Here is a 12,400-nt window from a genome sequence, read left to right on the forward strand (position 1 = left end):
CAGCAGTTCTTACATGCTTTAAAATTCCTCGAATATCTAGTTCACACATCCTTTGTTCACATTTGCTTTTGTACCTGAGCTGTAGCCTCGATCTATGATTTGATAATTCTTCCAAGAGCTATGTGGAGATAGAATTGGTTGTGAAAGTTGAAAGCATGTATATCAACTTATGGTTTATTGAATCACTCTCTCTCATTTATCAAAATGTTGGCTTTGAGGCGCCTTGTCTTTATTGATATGCTCTTATCTAGGCCCAAGGTCTAATGCTGTAATATGACTTCAGCATTGTCTTTCCTTTTTAACGATAAAGGAAACCAGCCTGGTATGCCATACAGTATCACTGAGGTCAACTTATATACATACGTCTGGTCATGCTGTTAATGCTTAACCACCATGTTTTTTAGCAACGCTCTTCAGACCATTGGCTACATTATTAATGGACTTAAATATTTGATTGAATAGTGACCACCATATTAGGCTATCGTCAATAATTAGGCCCTGATATTTAGGCTCCTGCGCACTTTCCAATTCTTTTGTACTAATGAAAGGGCGGGATTTTCCTTCTAGAGTCTACATCTCATTGTCTAGAATCCCGTCTCAGGTCGACTGGACCTTTTTACCTATCATAGAATGAATTAGGCAATCTATCTATCAATAGTCGATCAACTTCAACGATTCCCACTGTTTCCCCCAAAGAACCACAGACTAAAGACTAAGTTTGAAGATTTATTACAAAGCCAAAAACAACTGAGTGTATAAACACCTCAGCAAAAGGTTTAGAAGATAAACAGGCACTAATACAAACAATCCTACGGAAGAGTCTCAGACGGCTCAGGAATAATACAAGAATCAATTCAAGAATCATCAGGCTAACGAGAATTCCTATAACTTGAGTTTTAGTATGCATTGATAAAAAGGGTATTAATTCAGGTTAATCTGTCCCTACACTATGCTAAGTGACATCCCTACTCAACAATAGCCCAATCTAATAAAGGTGTCAGCAGTGGTGACTTCCAAAAAAGTTCACTCACTTTCTTACGACTTAGTCTAGAGACTCCTAAGTCATAGCTAAGCTCTCTGCCTGGTCAACCGCTCCCTCTTGCTCCTCCGCTCATCTACTCTGCCTTCTCCCTCGGGGTGCTGTCCCTAATACAAAAACCCCACAATGCGGACGACACGCCTTCAGGTACGCCCCTCTCGAAGGTGTTGGTTTTCAGATTTTCCATTATGGCACCTTACCATCCTTGTCCGTTAAAACGTCCTTGGGTCCCAGGCTCTCCTTCGCTTCTAGTTGCTTCCTTAAATTCCTCGGCTACTCCTCCACGTCTGAGCCTAGTATCCTAACACTCATACACAATGGGCCCTTCTACTCCCCTATCTACTTGGTCCAGCACCTGCAAAGAAATACATGTGAATCGGCTCACAATTCCTTATGTTGCAATTGACTTTAGCTAAAGGCAGCTTTCTCCAAAAACATTTCTACGATTTAATGCTAAGCAAGGCATCTTCGATCAGGCCTACACGATTTTCATGAACTGGGCCTCTGCACGTTTATGTGCCCAACATTCTAACATGAACAATATCTTTCGTTCTTTAAGCCTCCATCTTTAAAGGAAAATAAATTTTTCTATCTCAAGCAATTTTATCACGTTTAAAAAGATACAACTATGAATTTTAATAAAGCAGATCTAGAGTCACAATGATGATCTATTAAAACACATCTCTTATTAATGGAAGACTTCACATCAAACGACATCTCTATGTTAAAACGGCATTATTGATTTTCAAACTCTTAACATTAGCTCTCCATGTAATTCTAATACCAAGTACATTAGTTCTCAGCCCTACATTGCATTTGAACACGATTAGTAAATCCTCTATATATGCGGGTGTTAACTACTTGTACATATGATACACCCCTACAAATTGTACTTCTGTTTGGCGCTCTCTCAGTTCCCCCTTTGATGACCTGTGTCATCACCATCATCACACCATCCCCGAGGGTAAGAGCCGAGTTAAACAGAGCCTGTTGCCACTTTCCCCCGCTTGAGCATCTCCATCGCTCTCAAGCTCCGATATTGACTGTTCTGCAGTCTCTCCATTCTTTGCTCTTGCACTCTCATCGATCTTTCCAATCTAGTTGACCTATACCACTTTTACACTCTTACCAAACCCCACAACCCAATCACACATGCCACAACTATGATGAGGGGTTTCAGTACAAACCCAAGGAAACTCCTTCCCAGATTTGCAAACCAGTTTCCAACATTTCCAACTCCCTTGCCAACCTTCTCCCACACGTTCTCTTGCGTTAAATCCTCAATTTCATAATGAATGGCAGTAATGTTACTTATATATTTCTCCAGATCCTTGGAATTGTCTGGAATATACGTGCAACATTCCTGTACCGTCAAAAGTTTACAGACTCCTCCTTCTTTTGCTAGAAGGACGTCTAAGGCAAGACGGTTCTGTAAAACCATTGTCCTTATCCACAACATCCCACCCTCAACCAACACTAATGACTTAGCTGTACTCATTGACAGTTCATCCACCACAGTTGCCAACCGCCGTATCTTCACGTCATTCAAAATCACTCCCAACATGGGTATCACTGCTCCAAACACGTCTCCAACTATTGCTCCAGCACTTTCACCTCGCTTTACCCTCGTCTGATGTCCTCCCTCCAAGAGAACAAAATCCTCAGTATGGTAAATCTTGGGAAAAATAATCGCTAGATAACACGTTCCATCCCACTTCTCCGGTAATCTTACATACGCATTCCTTCCGCAGACAAAATAAACTGTAGGAATCACCTGCACCACGCTCTGCAAGAAATCCTTTGTGTAATACTCCAATGTGAAAGTGTGTTCACATGTAGTATCACCCACATACACATTTTCATAATACGTCTGTGGTCTGTGAATGCACAACTTCCCTTTCTGCACTTCATCTAGAGCTATTGGACCATAACTTCATCTTGACCTGTGCTGCTTCTCCTCATCTGTCCAATCAACTTTACCTTGCCCTGAATCTCGCAACTGTTTTTGCTTTTTGTACCTGTCCTCTACTTGTTCTATGAACTTTTTCTCTGTCTTTGATAGTAACATGTCAAATTGTGTCGGTGAGCATATGAGGTGTCTAACTCTAGTGTTGGAATGAAGAAATATCCAAGTCTATCCTCTGACTTATAATAATCGAACTTATTCAGGTGTTTATAAGCAGGGACTTCTGGAAGCACAACATCATAATTCGAAAAGAAATACTCAAAATGGTTTCGCCCATAAAATATGCTAAGCAGCAAACTACATGAAATTCCATATGTCAATGGAAGGTAATGGTATCTAATACCCTCATCTACTGAAGCCGGCAATTGCATACACACATAGCAGTCTTTCGCATCCATCGCATCAATGTATTCATACAACAATTTTGCATACGCATTCTGCTTAAAATTGCCTTTAGACAGATCTGCATGTAACCTACGACTCTCTTCTAATAGCAAAGCCTTCTCTGCCCCTAATTTGACCTCTTTCTTGCTAGGAGTGGTAGGTGTCAGTGTTCCCTCAACCTCCACTGCCTGCTCGTGTGGTACTAAATAGGAAACTATAACTACTAAGAAAATAAAGGATATCACTCCTCCTATAAGGGTGCCTACAATGCACTTAGCCCTACGAGTCGGGTTTCCAGCCTCCATGGCCTCGGAACAATGTAGTTCGTTCTCAGCAACAACCCAATGTCTCTTTCTTGGTTATTTGAGTCTCTTGAACTACACCTCTGAGAGCAGAAATACCCGTTTTAGTTCTTCACTTTCATCAACAACAGACAACCCTAACCCTTCTCCGTCCTCTGTGGAAAGTCCCTAAATTTCTTCTTCTTCCACTCGGCTCTAGGTTAGTTCAACAGCTATTTACAAAAGTCTTTAGTAATCAATGATCACACTTGCTCCAACTGCACTTAGCACGTATTCCAGAAGTTCCATGCGAAGCACAATCGATTCGTGAGATGGTATTTCTGGACCAAATGTAGGAAAAATCAGTCTATTCAGGATTAAATCACGTATCTTGCTTAGGTAAGGGGGATTAGGAACGGTGAGTATCAGTACGCCTTCGATCTCAAGTCCTGGTACCAACAGCACCACATCCAACTTAGCATTTGGATTCGTACTGGTCACTGTCACAGCCCTCACCGTCCCTGATCTCAGTACACCTGGCATCTGTCACAGGGTAGGTCCACTCAGGAGTGGCGTATCTTCGACAAGGTACTCTCACCTTCCTGGACCTTCTCGGACCTCCTTGCTCTATTTCTTGTTCTCCCTCTTCCTGGTCTGATTCTTCAGATACGTGAGCAAGATCTCTTTCGGAAGCCAGTCTTACGTTCAATCGCCTCCGCCTCTCAGGCCAATGAGCCTCTGCGCTTCTCACTCTTCTGCTTCTCGTTTGCACACCCTGCTCATCACTTCTTTCAGCTTGCGCTGCGCTCAAATCACCTTCACAGTAACTTCCCCATTCAGAGGCAGATTCAGTGTCACTGTTGTCGTAATTTCCTTCAGCTCGATCAGATGAGTTACCAGCCTCTTCAGACACCCCCACAGCTTGACTTGTCCCCTCCAGTGGATCTTCCTCCACGGCTGGATTTTCATCTACAAGAGGAGCTGTTTCTTCCAGAGGTGCTGGAACTCGTCGGGTGTGAGAAGCATGGACCCAGTTTGGCAATCCTCCACACTTCACAGCAGTGTACGTCACCAAGATAACTTGAAACGGTCCTCTCCAGCGTACATCCAGGCTGCTTTTCCTTATGTGTTTCCGCACCAGGACCCAGTCACCCGGACACAGGTTGTGACAAAGGTCTCTAGAAGCCGGAATTTCAGCAGTCTGCACCTGAAGGGACACAGAATGGATGACATCAGAAAGTCCTTTGCAATAATCAAGAATCAGATCATCTGTGATATTTAGCAAGGCTGTTGAAGGAACAGATGGCAGCCGCATAGCCCTCCCCATCAATACTTCGTGAGGTGAGAGACCTGTTCTCCTGTCTAGCGTACTACGCATGCACATTAGCACCAACGGTAATGCATCTGGCCATTTCAGGGACGTAGATGAGCACACTTTCGCCATTCGGGCCTTGAGGGTACCATTTATTTGCTCCACTATGCCAGAAGCCTCTGGTCGATAGCTACAATGCAGTCTCTGGTCAATGTTCAGTGCAGAGCATTTTCACAATTTCGCTATTAAAACGCGTCCCTCTGTCCGATTCCAAAGAGGTCGGAACCCCGAAACGTGGCACAAGCTCCCTCAACAATAACTTTGCTACTGTGAGTGTATCGCACCTACGAGTTGGGTATGCCTCGACCCACCTGGAAAACACACACACGATCATCAAGACATACCTGAGGCGATTGCACCTCGGCATCTCAATGAAATCCAGTTGCATCCTATTGAAAGGTCCGCCGGACCTCCCAATGTGACTCAATGTGACTGGTGTTCTTTTCCCAACGTTCATTTGTTGACATGTAACACACCTCTGACATACTGCTTCCGCAGCTGTTCGGAATTTCGGATTGTACCAAGTTTGTCTGAACACACGCATCATCGCATCTCTTCCCAGATATACAGGACCATCTATCTGTCGTGCCATCGGACTCACCAGTTCATTCGGCAACACCGCTCTCCCATCAGCCGAAACCCACAAATCCAACTCTCCTTTGACACAACCAGCTGTCCCCCACACCTTTTTCTCATAGTCTGACGCCTGCTCCTGCATGCTCTTCAACTCTTCCCAGGTGTCAGCCACCTCGAGCATCATGTTTAACTCAGTCCTTCCCTGCGCCCCTTCGACAGTTTGTTCAGTAAACGAGTATCCCTGCTCGGCACAGTAACGTGCAACTTCATCACCATAACAATTTCCCAGGGACACAAAGTCGGTACCCTTGCTATGTGCAGTGCATTTCACAACGGCTATCTCTGCTGGACCCTGCAAAGCTTCCAGCAGTAATCTGACACATTCTCCATTCCTGATAGGGGAACCCGATGATGTCATGTAACCCCTTTGTGACCACAACTGACCGAAGTCATGAACCACGCCGAACCCATATTGGCTGATCCGAATCTGAATCACATATATGGTGATCCGAATCTTGTTGGCTGCCAAACAGGCACGCGTCAACGCAATTATCTCAGCCACCTGAGCGGAGTGTACTCCTTCCAGGCAGGCCGCTTCGATTATTCCAGAAATAGTACAAACAGCAAAAGCTGCTCTCAACTGACCAGTATTGTCCCTTACACATGAGCCATCGACAAAGAAAATGTCATCAGGGTCTATCAGTGGCTCATCAACAATAACCGGTATAGGTTTGGCGCACAGTTCAGTCACATCAAGGCAATCATGGTCTTCACAATCATCGTCTAAGGCATTTGGCAATGGCATCAAAGTAGCAGGATTCAAGACCGAGCACCTCCTAGGGGTCACATTCTCCGCAGCAAGTATAACCTGCTCGTGGCGTGTGAGCCTATTATTTGTCAAGTGCTGCGTCTTGGTCATGGTCATCAACAATTCCACTGAGTGGGGAACATATACAGTCAGTGAATGACCCATCACAATGCTTTCACACCTTTCAATGCTGACACCTGTTGCGGCAGCAGATTTAAGACATCCGGGCAACGCTGCGGCTACTGGGTCTAAGGTAGCCGAGAAGTAAGCAACTGGTCTACGGACTCCTCCATGATCTTGTGCTAGGACTGCCAAAGCACACCCCTCCCGCTCACAACAGAACAGTGAAAATGATTTGGTGTAATCGGGCATTCCCAGAGCCCGAGCGCGACACAAGTCCTCTCGCAGCCCAAGGAAAGCCATCATACAGTCTTTGTCCCATGGTACCGGATCACTCACATCCTTGTGTGTCAGTTTCTGCAATGGTTTCGCCTTCAGGGAAAAATTGGCAATCCACTGGCGACAGTAGCCAACCATACCCAGGAACATCCTAACCTCTCTCTGGGTCGAAGGCACCATCATTTTCATGATAGCCTCAATCCTGTCAGGCGACCCTTTCCTCTTTCCCTTCTCTATCCTGTGACCCAGATACTGTACTTCAGACAAACAGTACTGTAACTTGCTGGGGGATACCTTGTGTCCATTCTCTGCCAAATCGTTAAAAAAGGCAATGGTGTCAACTCTACAAGCGTCTTCTGTCTCTGACGCAACAAGGAGGTCGTCTATGTACTGTACGAGAACGGAGTTCTGTGGCAGTACCAGACTCTCAAGATTCCTTTTCAGCAACTGATTAAAGATCGATGGGCTCTCCGAGTACCCTTGAGGGATACGACACCACGTTAAAACCAGATTCTCCAGCTTGAACGCAAAAAGAAATTGGCTCTCCTCATGCATGGGAATCGAGAAGAAAGCCTGACACAGATCAATTACAGTAAACCACTCAGCTTGGAACGGTATCTGAAACAGTATCACTGATGGATTCGGTACCACTGGACAGCATGGAACAACTATGTTGTTCACCTTTTGTAAATCCTGCACAATCCTGAACTTCCCGCTAGGCTTCTGCAAACCCATGATCGGGGAGTTGCATGGAATGCCCATGACTTCCTTCAGAATTCCCTGTCTAATCATGGATTCAATCACAGGTTTTATTCCTGCAATAGTTTCCGGAGTCAACTTGTATTGGGGTGTTCTTGGGAATTCAGCATTCGGCCTTACTTGAATCTTAACTGGCTCTACTCCTCTAATCAAACCGATCTCCTCGCCTGTAAAGTCCCACACTTCCTGTGAGACTGTATCCCTCAAATCCCAAGGGAGTTCTTCCACCGTTAAAGCAGGATACAATTCTATGCACACACGCGTATTTGCAACCTTAAAGGCAGCATCATCATCATTTGTCTGCAGCTCCACTCCCTTGGGGGTACAGTAGATGGTACAATTGAGTTTACACAGGAGATCTCTTCCTAACAGACACACAGGACTGGAATCACACACTACGAATTGATGTTTGTCCCTGAAACTTCCGATCTTCACTGGGACCCGCTCAGTCAGTGGGTTTGACATTCTTCTGTTTGCAACGCCTACAACTTGGATAGTCTGTCCTGAAAGGGGTAAGTTGGGGACTACCGCAGACCGTACAGTAGAACGGGTAGCACCAGTATCAACCAAAAAGGTGGTGGGATGTCCATCTACATCAGCCTCTACGAATGGTCCCCTCTGGTCTGCCTCCAGAACTGCCCCGAGGGTACAGTCCTCCTCCCCACTCAGGTACCGTCCTGTCACTGGGTCAAAGTAATAGTACTCGTCCCCTTCTACTATGAAAGTCATCTGCTTGTAAACCTTGTTCCCTGTCAAAATCTTCGGTGGCTGGGGAACCGGAGCCCTAGGGGCTGAAGTCCCCCCTTTAGCCGTCTTAAACTGAATTACTGTTACTTTCTGTACCGGAGGGGCTTGTACCTCCTCCTCCTCTTCCTGTCCTTGATTTTCTGGGTTATGGGGGCACTCGCGTCTCCAATGTCCGACCTCATGACACTGGTGACACTTGGTCGTCTTTTTCAGAGTCGTCAGATCTATCCTGGGTCTTGGGCCTTCCTCGTTGTCCCTTTTTTGTCCCCCCGATTTTCTCCCTAATGTTCCACTTCCTGACTGACCTTGTCCTCCCGATTGCATCTGGACTAACATCAGTTTATCCTTAAGCTTCTTTGTCTTAGAGTCTATCTCATCACTGCAATACCTCGCGTACCTCAGGATCTCGTCCAGAGGCTTGTTCTGCCAACAAATTAAATGTTGTTGTATCATGAGACAGATATCAGGTCTCAGTCCCAGAACAAACTTAGACACAAACTGTCCCATGTCCTTTGGATCCATCACATCCAATCCACTGTACAAAATCTGCAATAATTGCTCATAATACTCGTGAACTGTCTCCTTCGGTTCCTGCCAAGTCCGATCTATCTTCACCCAGTCAATGTCCTGTGGTGGTACCTTAGTCTTCAACCACGTGATCGCCTGCTCATACTTTACCATCACCCTGGGTGAGGGTCCATTTGTGGCAGCATCTCGGTCTGGCTCCACTGCGGGCCATTCAACACTGACCTTGCATGCTATCCACAGGTTTCCTGGAACCACAATGTCAAACAATGTGTTTAGATCAATCCACAGTACCTTTGAGATCTTAACAAACCTCTCTACCTGTTTGTACCATTCCACTGGACTCTCGCGCAACTTTGGAAACGAGTTCGTAAAGGCAGCCAAATCTCCCCTACTCCAGGGTACATGTACATATCCCCCGTGAGCCACCTCCCGCAAGGGGTACGCCTCCACATGCATCAACCCTCCTCCCGGAGATGTCTCAATAGCGCTTCGCCTAACACTCTTTTTCTTTGACCACCTTTCCTCCCATTTGTCCAATTGGATCCAGGTTCGGAGTCCCACAACCAATTCCTTGATGTGGGTTTTTAATCCGATCACCCTCTTCTCTTCTAGATCTTGGTCCGAGTACTGCAACCTATGGCCACCCTGTAATGCTTTCGTCCTTGTCAAATCCACAGCATACTTATTCGCTAATTCAGACAATTTCTCATGAGCTGTCCTAGCCCTTCGAGTAACATCTTTCGCCACAAAAAGCAGTTCATCTGGATCATAGAGTTCGATTCTCTCTAGTGGCAATGTGCCTTCCACTATTTCCTCCACTTCTGATTTAAGTCTCAACACATTAATCCTTCTTGCCTTTATCGCCGCCCTCAATGTACCTTGGCTAGAAGTTCCATTAGAGTCCCTCCCGCCATAGTCCTGACTCACTCGTCTGTCTTCTTCAGGTGTGTTATGGGAACCCTTCGGTTTTTCCAACTTTCGCGGTCCCACTCCTGTCTATTATCGCTAGGCGCGCGGTGGGACGCCACCCTACTTTCCACACTCCCGCGATCCCATTCCTGCCTGCTTCCGCCAGGCGCGCAGTGAGACACCCCCCTATTTTCCTGGTTTCCATGGTCAAAATCATCCCTCGACCTGTTGCTCTGGGTATCTGCAATCGTTTCCCAAGTTCTCAAATCAGGCCTTAATTCCCTAAGTGACCTTGGCCGTGGTCCTCTCAAGTCCATCGGTCCTCTCAAACCCCCCTGCTCTCCAGATGAGTCTGCCGATGCTGCCAAAGGGGTGCTCCTCTCTACAGGCCTTGGCAATTGGCTCCATCCGTCCGCCACATTACTCCTTTTCTTCACTGACACTTCCCCTTCTCTCTGATTGTGGCGGACCCTCGCTTTGTGTCTGTTCTGGATTGTACACTGATACTGTGGGACCTATGGTAACAGGTACCGTAAGAGCGTCTGGCAGTCTCTGAGAATCGACACCCTCTTCGTTTTGTACATTTTGTACCGTAAATCTTCCCACTACTCTCGTCCTTGGAGAAAGTTGAGGTGCCCTTTCTCCCTCCACCGAGCCGAACCTGTCCCCTAAGGGGCCCAAGCCACTCTCCATTGGGACGCCACCGTCCACGACAGAGGCTTCCCTGCCCATTGCTGGTGCTGGCCTTTCCTCCATCTCGGGATTATATGGAGGTGGTCTCTCCGACAACAGTCTCTCTATCAGGCTGTCGTCTGTCTCACTGTCTTCATCCTCAGTACCCCTTCTCTGCGCCTCCCCTGTATTGACCAACAACGGGTACAACCTGTCCCCTTCGATGGTCTGCACTCTCCACCTCTTGGCTAGTGCATCCCATCTCGCATCTTGAACCGCCCTAACTGATCTTTTCACTCTTTCTTGTCTCCTATCTCTGTTCTTTTCATAGGTTGCCCTGATCCACGCATTTAGTGCTTCAAACTGTGTTGGTCTGGGCAAAGGCCGCAAAGAAGCCATAGTCGCTTTTAACTGATACAGCACCTCCAATCTAAATGTTCCGTATTTAGGAAAAGTCAATTCCTCGCTTCCGTGAGTCATTTTACACCAATTCTCAAGCCACAATATGGTATGCAACCCGACATTCGTAGCCATATAATGGGCTGGAGGATCCTCGGGGGGAGCCTCTTCCCCACCCCGGGGTTCTAACTTCTTTTCACCTTTGAAACAATTTCGCAACTCTTTTAACCATTTCATGATGAAAACCACAACGTTTCTTTGTTTACAGCGCTCTTTTACTTCCCGATGACAATCCACCAATCCCAGCGTGGCTCCACACTAACCGCCCTATCCCAGCGCGGCTCCTCACTAACAGCCCTATCACAGCGCGGCTCCTTCTGACGTCACTCGCCTCCGTTTCGCAGCAGTTCCCCTCCTCTCTCAGCTCGTCTCCCGGTCACGCATGCGTCCCATTCATACACTGGAGATGATCACTTCCGACCAAGCAACCACCTCCTTGACTGTACGTCCACAGTCTGACTGTAATTGTCACCGAACTGGCAAATGTCTGTCCACGAAACGACCGGACAATCGCCTCAACTGATAGGTTACAAACAACTTCCGACCAGCGTCCGTTACCTTCGCACTCACACATTCGTTCCCCCTATCTCGGTCCTGCGGGCGATCAATGGTACCTCATGACCCCCTTAACAATGGTCGACAATTACTATGGGTGTTCGATACACCCGAGCCACTTAAACTCCCCTTGAGTCTAAGATTTTCACTGGTTGCGCGCGCTCACAACCTGATCTCCTTTCACACTACAGGCACTCAACTCCGCAAAACAATACAACACAACAATACAACGTAACACCGCAATCTAACAACGCATGACCCTTTTCATACTCACTCTCTCTTACGACCTGCTGCTTTCTGCCGCACCGTCACTCTCTGTCAGTTTCCAAGAACGCCATCCTCCGTCCGGGACTCTCTGGATGCCCGTCATTGGATCTCTATGGGCCTCGGGGAAATCTCAACCTACTCTAGATTACCCTCACTCCAGTAGATAAACCATCCTACTCTGCTACCAACTGAAAGGGCGGGATTTTCCTTCTAGAGTCTGCATCTCATTCTCTAGAATCCCGTCTCAGGTCGACTGGACCTTTTTACCTGTCATAGAATGAATTAGGCAATCTATCTATCAATAGTCGATCAACTTCAACGATTCCCACTGTTTCCCCCAAAGAACCACAGACTAAAGACTAATTTTGAAGATTTATTACAAAGCCAAAAACAACTGAGTGTATAAACACCTCAGCAAAAGGTTTAGAAGATAAACAGGCACTAATACAAACATAATCCTACGGAAGAGTCTCAGACGGCTCAGGAATAATACAAGAATCTATTCAAGAATCATCAGGATAACGAGAATTGCTATAACCTGAGTTTTAGTATGCATTGATAAAAAGGGTATTAATTCAGGTTAATCTGTCCCTACACTATGCTAAGTGACATCCCTACTCAACAATAGCCCAATCTAATAAAGGTGTCAGCAGTGGTGACTTCCAAAGAAGTTCACTCA

The sequence above is a fragment of the Lissotriton helveticus genome, chromosome 5_1 (assembly GCF_964261635.1).
Source record: "Lissotriton helveticus chromosome 5_1, aLisHel1.1, whole genome shotgun sequence".
Taxonomy (NCBI): Eukaryota; Metazoa; Chordata; class Amphibia; order Caudata; family Salamandridae; genus Lissotriton; species Lissotriton helveticus.